This window comes from Castor canadensis, chromosome 2, assembly GCF_047511655.1.
Source record: "Castor canadensis chromosome 2, mCasCan1.hap1v2, whole genome shotgun sequence".
Taxonomy (NCBI): Eukaryota; Metazoa; Chordata; class Mammalia; order Rodentia; family Castoridae; genus Castor; species Castor canadensis.
The window spans coordinates 66,463,592-66,484,354 of NC_133387.1; the positions used below are offsets into that span (position 1 = coordinate 66,463,592).

General features: G+C 39.4%; 1 pseudogene; it reads right to left on the reverse strand.

Annotated features, from left to right (window-relative positions):
- Positions 1–20,763, reverse strand: part of LOC141420671 (uncharacterized) — a 135,326-nt pseudogene that overhangs the window by 40,715 nt on the left and 73,848 nt on the right.

Genomic DNA, 20,763 nt, shown 5'->3' on the forward strand with positions numbered 1-20,763 from the left:
GAGAAATGGCATGATAGATCAACTGGAAAAGACTGTATCAGTCAATAGATGGGGATGAAATATTTGATCATTATTGGAAGACAATTCCACATGACCTTCTGGTGTTTTTGCACATCTTTGGAGCAGCAATCCTGACTGCCTTTATTTCAAGGCTATCTTTTCAAGACTATTTGTATAGCAAACATTCTAGATAGAAAGTAACAGGCTCTCCCTGCAGAGCAAAGTAGGTTTGTCTACTGTTAAGTAACAATGTCTCCCTCTGGGGTAGATGCTGGCTCAATACCTGACATAAAAGATTTGGGATCTTCTCCTATCTTGCCACCCACTACAGTGCAGGTGTCACTCCATCCTCTTCACACAAGATAAGAATTCCCCTCTGAGAACTGGAGAAAGGGGACCAAAACCAACATGCTTCTTGCTGTGCTATGAGTAAGGACCCAGAACTCTCATGACTTCTGCCAATGTCATAATGAAACCCATTATTTTGTATAATACTAGACACTAAAAACAAGTAAAAAATCATGAGGGAAATCACTGATAAATTCAACTATAGTAAAATGAAAGACTTCTGTTCATCAAAACATTCTGTAAAGAAAACCAAAGCCAGGCATCAGTGATTCATGTCTATAATCTCACCTATTCAAGAAGCAGAGATCAGGAGGAATGCAGTTCAAAACCAGTCCTGGGCAAATAGTGAGCCTTTATCTCAAAAAAGCCCACCACCAAAAAGGGCTGACAGAATGGCTCAAGTGGTAAGAGTGCCTGCCTACCAAGCATGAGGCCCTAAATTCAAACCCCAGTGCCACCAATAAGAAAGAAAAACAAAAGCCACAAATTGTGAGAAGATATTTGTTAAATATACTACTAATAAAGGATAACAATTTAGAATATGTAAAGAACTCTAAAAGTCAACTTTCTAAGAACCAAAAGGGGGAGAGGGAACAAAAGATATGCACAGAAATTCAACAGAGAAGGAACTACAAATAGATAAGATATTCACAGTGTATTAATAATCGAAAGTATAAACTGAGACTACAACAATGATACTATTTGTTTGACTGTATAAACTAAAAGTCTGGCAATACTAAATCCTGGTGAGGTTATGCAGCAGTGAGATTTCTAACACATTGGTGGTGAGAGTAAAATTTGGTATGATCACTTTGAAAAGCAATTTGGCACTATCTTGTAAAATCAGATATTTACATACAGCAAATTAATCAATTCTATTTCTAAATATACATGCTGTAGAAATTCTTGCACACAAGCACCAAAAAAAAAAAATTGTACAAAAATGGAAAACCCAAGCCAGGCATGGTGGCACATACTTGTAATCTCAGTACCCAGGAAGCTGAAGCAGGAGGATCACAAGTTCGAGGCCAGCCTGGGCTACATACTAAGTTGAAGGTAAGCTGAAGCTAAGTAGCAGGAGCCCTTATCTCAAAAAAAAATTTCAATAAAAGAAGAAAAACCCCAGCCAGCCACTGGTAGCTTACACATATAATTCTAGTTACTTAGCAGGCAGAGATCAGAAAGATTGTGGTTCAAAGTCAGCCCAGGCAAATAGTTTGTGAGACCCTATCTCAAAAATATCCAGCATGAGGAGATTCCAAGATGGTGGCTAGAGGGAGGAAGCAGAAAGCATGCTTCCTAAAGTAAAATCTTGGAGAGATGCTGGAGGTACATCTTACAGGAAAAAACACCAAGAAGAGGCAAAACTTTGACTCCTCCACACCCCAGCCCATGCATAGCATCCCCACTTCACATTAAAAAGAGAAACCAGGAGGGCTCCCATGCCGCCACTAGCCAGCACCCAGACTGCTTGGGAAGACACAGACCACAAGGTGAGCTAAGCGGCACATGGTACTCCCACAGACAACCCTGGGCCAGATCAGCATAGACCCCTGGACAGACCAACCCCCACCCAGGGAAAAAAGAGAAACTGAATAATAAGCAATAACAAAAAAGACATATAGAAAGAGGGTGGGGCACCCTGAGTGCCGAAAAGGGAGGGAGGGGAAATCCCTCACAGAACTGTAATAAACAAGCTGGCCAGAGAAGGCAGGAGCGGCGGTACACACCCAGCAACCAGGAGCGGGAAAGCTTATAAAAGTGGCAGTGGGAGGAAAACTCCACAGGAGAGGGGGGAAGGCCCACTTTCCACATGAATTGTAAGTAAATAAGCAGCCAGAGAAGGCAAGAGCAGCAGCATGCACCCAGCAACCGAGAGCAGGAAAGCTTGTAAAAGTGGTCGTGGGAGGAAAACTCCACAGGAGAGGGGGGAAGGCCCACTTTCCACTGAACTGTAAATAAACAGGCCAGCCTGAGAAAGCAGGTGCAGTGTCACATCCCCCAGTGTGCTTGGAAAGGGGAAAGCTTGTAGCAGTAGTGGTCGCACCCAGGAGAACTCTAAGTAAGTCTGCGGGGCAAGGTGAGTGTTAAGCTCACCCCTGAGATCTGCATAAATAAAGCCTCCAGCAACAGCAGGCTGACAGCAACAGGCAGGAGAGCCACAGCCTCAGATAGCCATTCACAGACCTGTCTCCAGGCTCTTTTTTTTTCTCTTTCCTGATGAGACAACAACTGAACTACACATGCATGCTGAAAAACTTACTGAAACTGTATTGCATTTGAACTTGGGACACTTTGTTGTGTTTTTCTGTTTTTTTTTTTTTTTTTAGTTTTTTTCCCCTTTGATGAGACAACAACAGAACTACGTCTGAGTCACCATCTCCAGGATTGGAGGCTGAGGGACTAACACCAAAATTATTAAGACTGAAACTTTATTGCATTTGCTTGGAGATTTTTTTTTCAATCCTTTCTGTCTCTCTAATGCTTGTTTAGCTTACTGTTGATTAGTACACTATCTCTCCCTGTTTATATTTTTGAAAGTTTTGTTTGTTTAGTTTGGTTTTTTTTACTTGTTTATTTGTTTTCCCCTTTTTCTTTAACTTCTTTGCTTTCCCTCTCCTCTCACCCTTCCATCCTAAATATCACCATTGTTAATATTACAAGCTAGAAAATACTTAATTGCACACAGTACAGGGACAATAACAACACCAAGGGCAATGACGGGAAGACAGAAAAAACAGGGAAACCAGTTTCCCCACAGCAAAAATTTAGTACAGGAACCAGAGGGAAATGAAGAAAACAGATACTCAGATCCAGACTCCAACAAAATGAAGATAAACTATACCAAAGAACCCAATGAAGTCCACAAATATAATCTAAAAGAAGAAATCCTACAGGTGATCAATGAGAATTTTATAGAGATGATACTGGATATGGTCAACCAAAATGTACAGGAGACACTCAAGAAATTCCAAGACAACAAAAATAGAGAATTTGAGAAAGCACAAGAAGAAATAAAAGAAACCATAGAAGCACTGTATAAATACCAAAGTGAAACAAAGAACATGATTAATAAAGAGATAAATAAACTCAGGACAAAAATAGACAACATTAAAGAGGAAGAAACTCAGGATATGGAAAACCTCAGAAAGAAGAACAAAACAGAATTGCAAAACAAAATGGAAGGCCAATCCAGCAGAATAGAACAAACAGAAGACAGAATCTCAGAACTCGAAGATGAAATGGTAATTAAAGGAAAAACTGAAGAACTATTAGTTAAACAACTCAAGACCTGTGAAAAGAAAATGCAAGAACTCACCGACTCCATCAAAAGACCAAACCTGAGAATCATGGGCATTGAAGGAGAAGAGATGCAAGCAAAGGGAATGCATAATATATTCAACAAAATAATAACAGAAAATTTCCCAAATCTAGAGAAATCTATTCCCATACAGATGCAATAGGCCTCCAGAACACCAAACAGACCAGACGAAAATAGATGTACCCCATGGCATATTATCATTAAAACAACAGGTACAGAGACTAGCGAAAGAATATTGAAGGCTATAAGAGAGAAACACAAATAACATACAAAGGTAAACCCATCAAAATCACAGCAGACTTCTCAATAGAAACATTAAAAGCAAGAAGAGCTTGGGGTGAGATCTTCTGGGCACTGAACGAAAATAACTTCAACCCTAGGATATTCTACCCAGCAAAACTATCATTCAAAATAGATGGAGCAATAAAAGTCTTCCATGATAAGCAAAAGCTAAAACAATATGTGACCACAAAGCCACCAATACAAAAGATTCTTCAGAGGATTCTACACACAGAAAGTGAAACCCAACATAACCATGAAAGGGCAGGCAGCACCAAATTACAGGAAAAGAAAAAGCAAGAAAGTAGAGAGTAACCTCAACTTAGGAACACACAACCAAACCTTCAAACAACTAAGACAACTAAATGACAGGACTCACCACATACCTATCAGTACTAACATTTAATGTTAATGGAATTAATTCCCCCCTCAAAAGGTACCATTTGATGAACTGGATTAAAAAGGAAGATCCAACAATTTGTTGCTTACAGGAGACCTATCTCACCAACAGAAATAAGCATAGGCTTCGATGAAAGGCTGGAAGAAGATTTACCAAGCCAATGGCCCCAGAAAACAGACAGGAGTAGCAACACTTATCTCTGACAAGGTAGACTTCAAACCTACATTGATCAAATGAGATAAAGAAGGACATTCCATACTAATAAAAGGGGAGATAGACCAAAAAGAAATAACAATTATCAACGTATATGCACCCAATGTCAACACACCCAGTTTCATCAAACATACCCTGAAGGACCTAAAAGCATATATTAACTCCAACACAGTGGTCATGGGAGACATTAACACCCCATTATCATCAATAGAAAGGTCATCCAAACAAAAATCAACAAAGAAATCCTAGATCTAAAATATACCATTGATCAAATGGACCTAGTTGATGTCTACAGAACATTTCATCCAACTTCTACACAATATACATTCTTCTCAGCAGCCCATGGAACCTTCTCCAAAATAGATCATATCCTAGGGCACAAAGCAAGTCTCAGCAAATATAAGAAAATAGAAATTATACCATGCATTCTATCTGATCACAATGCAATAAAACTAGAGAACTCAACAACAAAAGTAAAGACAAAAAACATGCAAACAGCTGGAAACTGAATAACACATTGCTTAATGAACAATGGGTCATTGATGAAATAAAAGAGGAAATTTAGAAGTTCCTGGAAGTCAATGAAAATGAAAACACAACCTGCCGGAACCTATGGGAAGGAACCTATGCAAAGGCAGTCCTGAGAGGAAAGTTTATAGCCATGAGTGCATATATTAAAAAGACTAAAAGATCCCAAATCAATGACCTAATGATACATCTCAAACTCCTAGAAAAACAAGAATAAGCAAATCCCAAAACAAATAGGAGAGAAATAATAAAAAAATAAGAGGTGAAATCAATGCAATAGAAACTAAAAAAACCATACAAAGAATTAATGAAACAAAAAGTTGGTTCTTTGAAAAAATAAACAAGATCAACAGACCCCTGGCAAACCTGACTAAAATGAGGAGAGAAAAAAACCCAAATCAGTAGAATCAGGAATGCAAAAGGGGAGATAGCAACAAACACCATAGACGTCCAGGAAATCATCAGAGACTACTTTGACAACCTATATTCAAATAAATTCGAAAATCTTAAAGAAATGGACAGATTTCTAGATAAATATGATCATCCAAAACTGAACCAAGAAGATATTAATCACCCTAATAGATCTATAACACAAAATGAAATTGAAGCAGCAATCAAGAGTCTCCCTAAAAAGAAAAGTTCAGGACCTGATGGATTCTTTGCTGAATTCTATCAGACCTTTAAAGAGGAACTGACACCAACCCTCCTTAAACTGTTCCACAAAATAGAAAGGGAAGGAAAACTGTCTAACACATTTTATGAAGCCAGTATTACACTTATCCCAAAACCAGGCAAAGACACCTCCAAAAAGGAGAACTATAGGCCAATCTCCTTAATGAACATTGATGCAAAAATCCTCAATAAAATAATGGCAAACCGAATTCAACAACACATCAAAAAGATCACTCACCACGACCAAGTAGGCTTCATCCCAGGGATGCAGGGGTGGTTCAACATATGAAAATAACGTAATAAATCACATTAACAGAAGCAAAGACAAAAACCACTTGATCATCTCAATAGATGCAGAAAAAGCCTTTGATAAGATTCAACACCATTTCATGATAAAAGCTCTAAGAAAACTAGGAATAGAAGGAAAGTACCTCAACATCATAAAAGCTATATATTACAAACCTACAGCCAGCATTATACTTAACAGAAAAAAACTGAAACCATTCCCTCTTAAATCAGGAACTAGACAAGGATGCCCACTATCTCCACTCCTACTCAACATAGTACTGGAATTCCTAGCTAGAGCAATTAGGCAAGAAGGAATAAAAGGAGTACAAGTAGGTAAAGAAACTGTCAAAATATCCCTATTTGCAGACAACATGATCTTATACCTTAAAGACCCAAAAAACTCTACTCAAAAGCTCCTAGATACCATCAATAGCTACAGCAAGGTAGCAGGATATAAAATCAACATAGAAAAATCATTAGCATTTCTACACACTAATAATGAACAAACTGAGAAAGAATATATGAAAACAATTCTATTTACAATAGCCTCAAAAAAAATCAAATACCTAGGTGTAAACCTAACAAAGGATGTGAACAACCTCTACAAGGAAAACTATTAACTTCTGAAGAAAGAGATTGAGGAAGACTATAGAAAGTAGAGAGATCTTCCATGCTCATAGATTGGTAGAATCAACATAGTAAAAATGTCTATACTCCCAAAAGTAATCTACACGCTTAATGCAATTCCTATCAAAATTCCAATGACATTCATTAAAGAGATTGAAAAATCTACCGTGAAATTTATATGGAAACACAGGAAGCCATGAATAGCCAAGGCAATACTCAGTCAAAAGAACAATGCTGGAGGTATCACAATACCTGACTTCAAACTATATTACAAAGCAATAACAATAAAAACAGCATGGTACTGGCACAAAAACAGCCATGAAGACCAGTGGAACGGAATAGAGGACCCAGATATGAAGCCACACAACTATAACCAACTTGTCTTTGACAAAGGCACTAAAAATATACGATGGAGAAAAGACAGCCTCTTCAACAAAAACTGCTGGGAAAACTGGTTAGCAGTCTGCAAAAAACTGAAACTAGATCCATGTATATCACCCTATACCAATATTAACTCAAAACGGCTCAAAGATCTTAATATCAGACCCCAAACTCTTAAGTTGATATAGGAAAGAGTAGGAAATACTCTGGAATTAGTAGGTATAGGTAAGAACTTTCTCAACGGAACCCCAGCAGCACAGCAACTAAGAGATAGCATAGATAAATGGGACTTCATAAAACTAAAAAGCTTCTGCTCATCAAAAGAAATGGTCTCTAAACTGAAGAGAACACCCACAGAGTGGGAGAAAATATTTGCCAGCTACACATCAGACAAAGGACTGATAATCAGAATATATAGGGAACTTAAAAAAACTAAATTCTCCTAAAATTAATGAACCAATAAAGAAATGGGCAAGTGCACTAAACAGAACTTTCTCAAAAGAAGAAATTCAAATGGCCAAAAAACACATGAAAAAATGCTCACCATCTCTAGCAATAAAGGAAATGCAAATTAAAACCACACTAAGATTCCACCTCACCCCTGTTAGAATAACCATCATCAGCAACACCACCAACAATAGGTGTTGGCGAGAATGTGGGGAAAAAGGAACCCTCTTACACTGCTGGTGGGAATGTAAACTAGTACAACCACTCTGGAAAAAAATTTGGAGGCTACTTAAAAAGCTGGACATCAATCTACCATTTGATCCAGCAATACCACTCTTGGGGATATACCCAAAAGACTGTGACACAGGTTACTCCAGAGGCACCTGCACACCCATGTTTATTGTGGCACTATTCACACTAGCCAAGTTATGGAAACAGCCAAGATGCCCCACCACTGACGAATGGATTAAGAAAATGTGGTATCTATACACAATGGAATTTTATGCAGCCATGAAGAAGAACAAAATGTTATCATTCGCTGGTAAATGGATGGAATTGGAGAACATCATTCTGAGTGAGGTTAGCCTGGCCCAAAAGATGAAAAATTGTATGTTCTCCCTCATATGTGGACATTAGATCAAGGGCAAACACAACAAGGGGATTGGACTTTGAGCACATGATAAAGTGAGAGCACACAAGGGAGATATGAGGATAGGTAAGACACCTAAAAAACTACATAGCATTTGTTGCCCTCAACGCAGAGAAACTAAAGCAGATACTTAAAAGCAACTGAGGCCAATAGGAGAAGGGGACCAGGAACTACAGAAAAGGTTAGATCAAAAAGAATTAACCTAGAAGGTAACACACATGCACAGGAAAGCAATGCAAGTCAACTCCCTGTATAGCTATCCTTATCTCAACCAGCAAAAACCCTTGTTCCTTCCTATTATTTCTTATACTCTCTCTTCAACAAAATTAGAGATAAGGGTAAAATAGTTTCTACCGGGTATCGAGGGGTAAGGTGGGGTAAGGGAGGGAGCGGGGAGGAGGGGGAGGGAAGGGGGGAGAAATGACCCAAACATTGTATGCACATATGAATAAAATAAAAATTTTAAAAAAATACCCAGCATGAAAAAGGGATGGTGGAGAAACTCAAGTTAGAGCGCCCACCTAGTAAGTGGGAGGCCCTGAGTTCCAATCCCAGTTCCACCAAAACAAACAAAGAAACAAACAAATGTTCATCAATAAGGAACTGGCAAATAAATTATAGATTATTCACAATTTATTTTTTCAATAACTAATTTAATACTACAATAAGCATAGAAATGAATAAAGCTGAGCGATGAGCACCAACATGAGTCATTAGAAATATAATGTGGAGTGGGGGGAAAATCAAATTGCAAAGGATAAATTAAGATCTATTTTATAAATCTCAACAAAACAAGAAAAACAAACTATACATTGTTTACTGACAAATACCTCAATGGTAAAGCAATAACAGTATAAGGACAGGAATGATGAAAACCAAATTGAAGGTCATGGTTACTTCTGGGAAGAAGAGAGGGATCCCAGTCAGGGAAAGGCATGCAGACTAACTGCTTCAGTGCTTGCAGAGTGGGAGTGAATGGCTCATGGGGCGTACAGGCTCTTTTGTGGTGCAGTGTGCTTCCTCTTATTACATTAGGTAGATAGAAGACAGACAGACAGACATAGATAGATGATAGATTCCATTTTTAATCAAATGTAATCAAGTGAAATTAAGATAAACTGAACTATATATTATGAAAAGAAATAAACTGAACAAATTGAGTATTAATAACAATTCTGAGAAAAGGAATGGAAGGGATGGCAGGGTCAAGAGAAGCAGCAGGAGATTTGGGGAAGGCTATTACATTAGGAAGGTGAGAGAAAGTGGTGGCTGAAACCAGAATAGTGACAGTGGAGATGGAAAAAGGTAGGCACACTTGGGATAATGTTACACACTAAATTTCTTAGGCAGCTGACTCTGAAAAAGATTAGGGTGCTGTTAAAGTTTGGATCTTAACTCTCCCTCAAAGGTCATGTTCTAAGGTTTGTGGCGCTACTGGAAAGAGGTAGAACCTTTAAGAGGCAGAACCTAGTGAAAGAAAGTTACATCACTGGGGGTGTCTGCTCTTGAAGGGGATATGGGCGTCCCAGCCCCTTCTTCTCCCCCTCTCTCTCTTCCCAGCCACCATGAGGCAAGCAGATTTCCCACCACATGCTTCTTGCCATCACCATCTGTGGTGTCACAGGCCCAAAATCACAGGGAGGACCAAACAACCATAGACAGAAACCTCTGAAACCATGAACACAAATAGATCACCCTCCTTAAGGGTGGTTTTACCGAGGTATTTCATCTCAGAAGCTGACTCTACAGGTGCAGGATGTTTATATACAGATCTGTCAGATCCACACATGTGAAAGGGAAAGGCTGGAAGGAAATGGGCAGGAAAAGCAGGACTGTGAGGCATCTCAGTGAAGGGCCTTGGCTGTCCCCACAACTAGCTCCGAAGCTGGGGCTGCCTTTTAGAGTTGTCCTGTGTCATTGAGGGGGTCAGGCCTCTATAGTCCAGCATCAACCAGTTGTTGTATGTGGTCCTACCAGTCTCCAAGAAAGGGGTGTGATCTTGGGCAAGGTGGCTTCTTTAGCTGAAGGCAATTCCCAGTGAGGGCAGAAGGCTGTGAGGTGCAGGCCCATAGCCTTTCTAGTCCTGAAGAGAGCCCTGGTGTCACATCATAGCATCTGCTCAGATACATGTGTTTTTGAAATATGAACTTGATGACAGATTAAATGGGAAAGGTAGCTACTAGTTTTTGGCTCTGGGGAAGGATAGTGGTGCCATTAACTAAGAAAGGAAGAAAAGAAGGAGCAGGTTCAGGGGATGAAAATCCAAAACTTTGTTGCAACATTTAAGTTCAGGATGCCTATTACAAATTCAATTCATAGCTGGGCATGGTGGTACATTCCTGTAATCCCAGCACCCAGGAGGCTGAGGCAGGAGGATTGCAAGTTCAAGGTCAGTCTGGGCTACATAGTGAGACCCTCTCTGAAAAAAAAAAAAGAGAGGAAGAAAATAAAAGAAAGAAAGAAAGAAATTCAATTTATTATTAGATGTCAGGTAGGCAGTTAGCTACCTGACATGTAACAGCATGGAGTTCTGGACTGAGATGTGGCTCAGTATGGAAGAGCATCACATGCATGAGGCTCTAGACATCCCCAGCAGCTCAGGGAGAAAAAAAAAGTGTGGAGTTCTAGGGAAAAACCCAGACTAGAAACCCAGATTTAGTAGTCACAGCAAATAGGCAGCTTTTAAAGTCTCGAGACTGCATATAATCATTTAGGAAGACTATACAAACAGAAGAGGTCCCAAACCAAGACCAGGAAATTCTGACTTTAGAAGTGGAGCAGAAGACAGGAGTTGGCAAAGGAGATCAATGGAGACCCCCAAAATGGGGTGTCATAGAACCCTGGACAGGGAAAAGCATTTCAAGAAGTAGAGCAATTAAGTGTCAAATGCTGGCGACAGGTAACGACAAAGGTAGACAAGAGACCACTGGCTTAACAATGTGGAGGTTATGGTGACAAAAGCAATCTTCATGAAGCTGTAGAAATATCAGCAGTGTACTGGGAAAAGAGTTGACATTGAGGAAGGGGAGATGGTAAAACATAATTTTTATAAGAAGTCAAATGTTGTCATTTGAAAGATCAGGTCTACTAGATTTTCTAGTTTCTCAACATAAGTGTTTATGATGTGAATTGTCAGGCAAGATGATACAGTGTTAACCACAGAGTAGACCAACATGTGAAGGTGAAAAACAAAGCAAAAAAAAAAAAAAACACCCAAAACATTTAGGGATCAGGTTTAGCCAATGTGTCATGAGTTCCCGACTTCCACTGAGAAGGCACACTCTCAAAAAGTAAACTAAGTATCAGACAGAACTGACTAATGGCAGGTGTGTGAGGATTTAGGGGGCTGCAGAAATCCTTGGGGAGACCAAAGTGGCTAGAGTATGGGTCTCTAGATGACCAGAGGAAGAACAGTCTCAGATGGACTGTCCCAATAGAGTGGGAGATGGGAAGCAGAAACTGCTGGCAAATCCTTGCGACTGTACAACCTAGCCCTCGATGTAGCATTTATCAGCAGCCAAACTTCTATTTTGATTTCCACTTACCTGACTTCTGGGTGGCCCTCTTGCTGATGTTGTTTAAGTAAGGGGCCAAATAGTTAAAGGCTCTTAATTTCAGATATTTTTCATCTGGACTTTATCCTCCAGGCAATGGGCAACCTTGAAGGTTTTTAAACAAGGGGAAGGTATAATCCAAGTGAAGTCTAAAAAGGATCATTTCTTGGCTGCAGTGAGCAGGCAAGCCAGGCTGATTAGAAGCAGAAAGTCCCCTAGACTCTCCAAGTGGTAGAAACAGAGGCTGCAAGTGGAGACTGGTGCAGTGTGAGAGATTAGAGAGAACAAAGATAATGTTTGCATGTTCAGTCTATCTTATTAGAAGATAGTGGGTGAGAAGGGGCAGCCAGCTGCTAGAGTGGGGGGACATTGGGGTAGATGTGCTATTGTAATAAAAACATTAAGAGCCAGTATTTGAGTAGCACCATGCAGCTTATACGTGCTTTTATGTCTATTATCTCTCTTGCTTTCCCAGCAGCCCTGGGTGGTGCTATGATACCCATTTATGAATGAGGAATCTGGGGCTCAGAAAGGCTTGATGATACCTGTAAGGTCACAAGGGAGGGTCTTGATGCCACACAGTCTCACTCCTGCTTTGACAATGGCTTTCAGGTACATTTTGACTCTTGATGATCAGTATGATCATGTCAGAAATTATGAAGGTGATTTCCTAGAGTTTAACCTACTCTACAGATTTCCAATGCAGTTGGATTTTTTAAAGAATTGATTCATACTGCCATCTAGTGACATATTTCAAGAAAAAATTCAACATACTACATTTATGTGTAAGGCCAACTGGCTTACTCATGAAAGCAATGTACTGCATTTTAAATAACAGGCTTAGATTTGCAAATACAGGAGAAGACCAGTTCCTTCATATACTTTAAAAACTAAGAACAAATACTCTTTTTTTTTTTTTTAGGTGAAACTAGGGTTTGAATTCAGGGCTTTACACTTGCAAAACATATGCTCCCAAATCAGGCATCCTACCGCTGGAGCCACACCTCCAGTCCATTTCCCTCTAGTTATTTTGGAGATGGGGGTCTCACAAACTGCTAGGACTGGCCTCAAACTGTGATCCTCCTAATCTCAGCCTTCCAAGTAGTTAGGATTACAGCTACTTAATCACTGGCCTTAAGAAAGGGGGATTCCAATAGAAATCCTCACAAACACAGAGACTAGTCAGCTAGTTTTGGTCAGATGCATGAATAAATCTAATCTTGGCTGATGGATTTAATGTGCACTGGGCTTGGAACAGCAGAATTGTGTAAAGGTTAAACATATAGGTGCTAGGGCTGAGGGCAAGGCTCAAATGGTAGAGCATCTGCCTGGCAGAAGCCAAGCCCAGTTCAAGCCACAGTTACCTCCCCCCACAAAAAATAATAAAACAAACAGGTGTTAGATGACACTCTGTGAGTTCGAATCCGAGCTCAGAACTTGTAATCTATGTGCCTTGAGCCTGTTAAGTAACATTCTCATGCCTCAGTTTCTTAATCTATAATATCAGGATAATAATCAAACCTATTATCACCCAGCACAAAGTGAAGGTTAAAATAGAAATACAAAGTGCCATTATGTTGGTGAGTCACAGTAAGCCTACTTTGCATAACACTTGGGATTCTGGGACAGGAGGGAAGCTCTGTGTCCCATTCCATTGGTAAATAGATCCTTCAGACACGAGGATCAAGGTCTAGTCTTGGACACTAGGGTTACCACATAATCCTGCAATTCCACTTCTAGGTGGAACCCAAAAGAATTAAAAACAGGATTCAAATAGATATTTGTACACCAATATTCACAGCAGTACTATTGATGATAACTGAGTGGAGGAAACAACCCCAATGTCCACGGACAGAAATACGGATAAACAAAAGGAAATATATACATACAAGAGGGTATTATTCAGTCTTCAAAGGAGTGAAATTCTGATACATATCACAACATGGATGAGCCCTGGAAACATTACACTAAGTGAAATACGTCCCACACAAAAGGATGAATATTATATTGTCCCATTTACATGAGGGACCTGGAACACTCAAATAGTTCATAGAGACAGAAAGTGAAATAGTGATTACCAGGGGCTAGAGGAAAGGGGAATTAGGAAGTTAGGGTTTGATGGATGCAGAGTTTTAGTGTGGGACAATGGAAGAGTTCTGGATATGGATGGTGGTGATGGTTAATCAACAATGGAAATGTACTTAATACCACTGAATTATACAATTAAAAATGGTTACAGTGGTAAATTTCATGTTATGTATATTTTATCACAATTTTAAAAGCTCCCATAGTCAGGGCTGAGCTCTGGCTACACATTCCTCTTCCCTACTCCCTTTACCCTCATTACATGTACGTGCTAGCCGGACAGGCCAGAGACACGTCCAGTGGACAGAGATAATAGCCACGATGCAACAGGAAGGGATTCAGAGGCCACAGCCTTCCAGCTAGCTACAAGCACACATCTGCCGGCACATGTTTTGTATTATTTCTGACACTTAAAAAGAGGAGGAAGAGGCAACACCCTAAAATCCTAGAAAACTGTCAGGGCTTGTGTAACAATTGTGCTTTGACTTCAATCTGAGCCCTTATTTTTCCCCTTTGTATATCTTGGCCTGATAAGTCAAGATTATGCTTTTAAAAGAAGGAAACTATCAGAAAAATGCATATGATTCTAATTTACATTTGTGTGCAGAGGAAGAGTGAACGTGGACATCCAGTGCCTACTGATTAATGCTAAGAAACAGCTTAAGTGAACCAGTGAACCAAAAATAAGCCAGATCCAGAAACAGCTGTGTCTCTAACCTCCAGCAATGGGCTGGAAATTCATGAGACAGCTCAGTGACTGGAGAACTAAAAGCGTGTTCCTGCATACTTTTTACTTACAGTAAGCAATCTCACATGTGAAAAGGGCTAGGGAAAAACAAACTCAAAAAGTCCTTTCCCAAAACTGCACCAGGAACCAATTAGCTTGGGGAAAAGCATATTAGCCCAGCTTTAAAAAAAAAAAAAACTTTTAATAAGGCATCCATTTTTAAAAATGTCTAATCCAGTTGACTACCTATTTTTCAGATACTGTACTGGGAAAAATAGTGTGTGTGTTGCATATGTATTGCTACATAGTGAGTTACCCTGAAATTCTATACTTAAAATGACAATTATCATTATCTATCATATTTTCTGTGGCCCAGGAATTCAGAAGGCACACCGAGGATGCTCTATCTCAGCACCAAGATGTCCTGGAACCTCAGCTGGAAACTCAAAGCTGGAGGCTGGCATTACCAAAATGCCGTTCATGCACTTGTCTAACAGATGACGCTGGCTCTTAACTGAGGACCATCTGGAACACACCCACGTGGACTTGCTCTGTGACCTAGGCTTCTTCATATGAAGGCTATGACCAAAGGACAAGCATCCCAACACGGAGAACCTTTATGCTGTCATGGAAATCATGTGGCATCATTTTAGCACTACTGCATTGCTTGGTACAATTCAAAGATGCGCCTGAGGGGGGCTGGAGATGTTGCTCAAGTGGTAGGGCATCTGCCTAGCCAGCACAAAAGCACAAAGCAGTAGACCTGGAGTTCAAAACCCCAGCACTCCCTCCAAAACAAAAGCTAACAAACAACAACAAAAAACCCTATGAGTTAGGTATCATTAGGCTTATTTTACAATACAGGAAACTAAGGCTCAGAGAGATAAGGTTTCCAAAGTCACACATTTAACAAGTAGTGGTGTAGAGACTATAACACAAGAATCCAAGTCCCTAACCCCAAAACTGCTCTTCCTGCTAGAGGTTATAGTGCCTTATCTACAAGTATATGCTTGAAGTTGAGGTTGATTTATGAATATGCACAAGTTTTGTTTGTTTATTTTGCAGTGCTGGGAATCGAATCCAGGGCCTCATGCATGCTCAGCAAGTGCTCTACACTAAGCTATACCTCCAGCCTCCACAAGTTCTTGAAAAAAAATAATTCCTTATTACAGGAGCATTGGCTTCTTCTCCGATCTGTCTTTTTTTTTTTTTTTTTTTCATTTTTCTTTTATTATTCATATGTGCATACAAGGCTTGGTTCATTTCTCCCCCCTGCCCCCACCCCCTCCCTTACCACCCACTCCACCCCCTCCCGCTCCCCCCCCTTCAATACCCAGCAGAAACTATTTTGCTCTTATCTCTAATTTTGTTGTAGAGAGAGTATAAGCAATAATAGGAAGGAACAAGGGGTTTTGCTGGTTGAGATAAGGATAGCTATACAGGTCATTGACTCACATTGATTTCCTGTGCGTGGGTGTTACCTTCTAGGTTAATTCTTTTTGATCTAACCTTTTCTCTAGTTCCTGGTCCCCTTTTCCTATTGGCCTCAGTTGCTTTAAGGTATCTGCTTTACAGTCTGCAAAAAACTGAAACTAGATCCATGTATATCACCCTATACCAAGATTAACTCAAAATGGATCAAGGATCTTAATATCAGACCCCAAACTCTTAAGTTGATACAAGAAAGAGTAGGAAATACTCTGGAGTTAGTAGGTATAGGTAAAAACTTTCTCAATGAAACCCCAGCAGCACAGCAACTAAGAGATAGCATAGATAAATGGGACCTCATAAAACTAAAAAGCTTCTGTTCATCAAAAGAAATGGTCTCTAAACTGAAGAGAACACCCACAGAGTGGGAGAAAATATTTGCCAATTATACATCAGACAAAGGACTGATAACCAGAATATACAGGGAACTTAAAAAACTAAATTCTCCCAAAACTAATGAACCAATAAAGAAATGGGCATGTGAACTAAACAGAACTTTCTCAAAAGAAGAAATTCAAATGGCCAGAAAACACATGAAAAAATGCTCACCATCTCTAGCAATAAAGGAAATGCAAATTAAAACCACACTAAGATTCCACCTCACCCCTGTTAGAATAGCCATCATCAGCAACACCACCAACAACAGGTGTTGGCGAGGATGCGGGGAAAAAGGAACCCTTTTACACTGTTGGTGGGAATGTAGACTAGTACAACCACTCTGGAAAAAAATTTGGAGGCTACTTAAAAAGCTGGACATCGATCTACCATTTGATCCAGCAATACCACTCTTGGGGATATACCCAAAAGACTGTTACTCCAGAGGCACCTGCACATCCATGTTTATTGCGGCACTATTCACAATAGCCAAGTTATGGAAACAGCCAAGATGTCCCAGCACTGACAAATGGATTAAGAAAATGTGGTATCTATACACAATGGAATTTTATGCAGCCATGAAGAAGAACGAAATGTTATCATTCGCTGGTAAATGGATGGAATTGGAGAACATCATTCTGAGTGAGGTTAGCCTGGCTCAAAAGACCAAAAATCGTATGTTCTCCCTCATATGTGGACATTAGATCAAGGGCAAACACAACAAGGGGATTGGACTATGAGCACATGATAAAAGCGAGAGCACACAAGGGAGGGGTGAGGATAGGTAAGACACCTAAAAAACTAGCTAGCATTTGTTGCCCTTAATGCAGAGAAACTAAAGCAGATACCTTAAAGCAACTGAGGCCAATAGGAAAAGGGGACCAGGAACTAGAGAAAAGGTTAGATCAAAAAGAATTAACCTAGAAGGTAACACCCACACACAGGAAATCAATGTGAGTCAATGCCCTGTATAGCTATCCTTATCTCAACCAGCAAAACCCCTTGTTCCTTCCTATTATTGCTTATACTCTCTCTACAACAAAATTAGAGATAAGGGCAAAATAGTTTCTGCTGGGTATTGAGGGGGGGAGCGGGAGGGGGCGGAGTGGGTGGTAAGGGAGGGGGTGGGGGCAGGGTGGAGAAATGAACCAAGCCTTGTATGCACACATGAATAATAAAAGAAAAATGAAAAAAAAAAAAAAAAAAGGTATCTGCTTTAGTTTCTCTGCGTTAAGGGCAACAAATGCTAGCTAATTTTTTAGGTGTCTTACCTATCCTCACCCCTCCCTTGTGTGCTCTCGCTTTTATCATGTGCTCATAGTCCAATCCCCTTGTTGTATTTGCCCTTGATCTAATGTCCACATATGAGGGAGAACATACGATTTTTGGTCTTTTGAGCCAGGCTAACCTCACTCAGAATGATGTTCTCCAATTCCATCCATTTACCAGCGAATGATAACATTTCGTTCTTCTTCATGGCTGCATAAAATTCCATTGTGTATAGATACCACATTTTCTTAATCCATTCGTCAGTGCTGGGGCATCTTGGCTGTTTCCATAACTTGGCTATTGTGAATAGTGCCGCAATAAACATGGATGTGCAGGTGCCTCTGGAGTAACAGTCTTTTGGGTATATCCCCAAGAGTGGTATTGCTGGATCAAATGGTAGATCGATGTCCAGCTTTTTAAGTAGCCTCCAAATTTTTTTCCAGAGTGGTTGTACTAGTCTACATTCCCACCAACAGTGTAAGAGGGTTCCTTTTTCCCCGCATCCTCGCCAACACCTGTTGTTGGTGGTGTTGCTGATGATGGCTATTCTAACAGGGGTGAGGTGGAATCTTAGTGTGGTTTTAATTTGCATTTCCTTTATTGCTAGAGATGGTGAGCATTTTTTCATGTGTTTTCTGGCCATTTGAATTTCTTCTTTTGAGAAAGTTCTGTTTAGTTCACATGCCCATTTCTTTATTGGTTCATTGGTTTTGGGAGAATTTAGTTTTTTAAGTTCCCTATATATTCTGGTTATCAGTCCTTTGTCTGATGTATAATTGGCAAATATTTTCTCCCACTCTGTGGGTGTTCTCTTCAGTTTAGAGACCATTTCTTTTGATGAACAGAAGCTTTTTAGTTTTATGAGGTCCCATTTATCTATGCTATCTTTTAGTTGCTGTGCTGCTGGGGTTTCATTGAGAAAGTTCTTACCTATACCTACTAACTCCAGAGTATTTCCTACTCTTTCTTGTATCAACTTAAGAGTTTGGGGTCTGATATTAAGATCCTTGATCCATTTTGAGTTAATCTTGGTATAGGGTGATATACATGGATCTAGTTTCAGTTTTTTGCAGACTGCTAACCAGTTTTCCCAGCAGTTTTTGTTGAAGAGGCTGCTATTTCTCCATCGTATATTTTTAGCTCCTTTGTCAAAGATAAGTTGCTCATAGTTGTGTGGCTTCATATCTGGATCCTCTATTCTGTTCCACTGGTCTTCATGTCTGTTTTTGTGCCAGTACCATGCTGTTTTTATTGTTATTGCTTTGTAATATAGTTTGAAGTCTGGTATTGTGATACCTCCTGCATTGTTCTTTTGACTGAGTATTGCCTTGGCTATTCGTGGCCTCTTGTGTTTCCATATAAATTTCACAGTAGATTTTTCAATCTCTTTAATGAATGTCATTGGAATTTTGATGGGAATTGCATTAAACATATAGATTACTTTGGGGAGTATCGACATTTTTACTATGTTGATTCTACCAATCCATGAGCATGGGAGATCTCTCCACTTTCTATAGTCTTCCTCAATCTCTTTCTTCAGAAGTGTATAGTTTTCCTTGTAGAGGTCTTTCACATCTTTTGTTAGGTTTACACCTAGGTATTTGATTTTTTTTGAGGCTATTGTAAATGGAATTGTTTTCATACATTCTTTTTCCGTTTGCTCATTGTTAGTGTATAGAAATGCTAATGATTTTTCTATGTTGATTTTATATCCTGCTACTTTGCTATAGCTATTGATGATGTCTAGAAGCTTCTGAGTAGAGTTTTTTGGGTCTTTAAGGTATAGGATCATGTCGTCTGCAAATAGGGATATTTTGACAGTTTCTTTACCTATTTGTATTCCTTTTATTCCTTCTTCTTGCCTAATTGCTCTGGCTAGGAATTCCAGTACTATGTTGAATAGGAGTGGAGATAGTGGGCATCCTTGTCTGGTTCCTGATTTTAGAGGGAATGGTTTTAATTTTTCTCCGTTAAGTATAATGCTGGCTGTAGGTTTGTCATATATAGCTTTTATAATGTTGAGGAACTTTCCTTCTATTCCTAGTTTTCTTAGAGCTTTTATCATGAAATGATGTTGGATCTTATCAAAGGCTTTTTCTGCATCTATTGAGATGATCAAGTGGTTTTTGTCTTTGCTTCTGTTAATGTGGCTTATTACGTTTATTGATTTTCGTATGTTGAACCACCCCTGCATCCCTGGGATGAAGCCTACCTGGTCGTGGTGAATAATCTTTTTGATGTGTTGCTGAATTCGATTTGCCATTATTTTGTTGAGGATTTTTGCATCAATGTTCATTAAGGAGATTGGCCTATAGTTCTCCTTTTTGGAGATGTCTTTGCCTGGTTTGGGGATAAGTGTAATACTGGCTTCATAAAATGTGTTTGGCAGTTTTCCTTCCCTTTCTATTTCATGGAACAGTTTAAGGAGGGTTGGTATCAGTTCTTCTTTAAAGGTCTGATAGAATTCAGCAGAGAATCCATCAGGTCCTGGGCTTTTCTTTTTGGGGAGACTCTTGATTGCTGCTTCAATTTCATTTTGTGTTATAGGTCTATTCAGGTGATTAATTTCCTCTTGGTTCAGTTTTGGATGATCATATGTATCTAGAAATCTGTCCATTTCTTTAAGATTTTCAAATTTATTTGAATATAGGTTCTCAAAGTAGTCTCTGATGATTTCCTCGACTTCCATGGTGTTTGTTGTTATCTCCCCTTTTGCATTCCTGATTCTACTAATTTGCGTTTTTTCTCTCCTCATTTTAGTCAGGTTTGCCAGGGGTCTATCGATCTTGTTTATTTTTTCAAAGAACCAACTTTTTGTTTCATTAATTCTTTGTATGGTTTTTTTGGTTTCTATTTCGTTGATTTCAGCTCTTATTTTTATTATTTCTCTCCTTCTATTTGTTTTGGGATTTGCTTGTTCTTGTTTTTCTAGGAGTTTGAGATGTATCATTAGGTCATTGATTTGGGATCTTTCAATCTTTTTAATATATGCACTCATGGTTATAAACTTTCCTCTCAAGACTGCCTTAGCTGTGTCCCATAGGTTCCAGTAGGTTGTGTTTTCATTTTCATTGACTTCTAGGAACTTTTTAATTTCCTCTTTTATTGCAT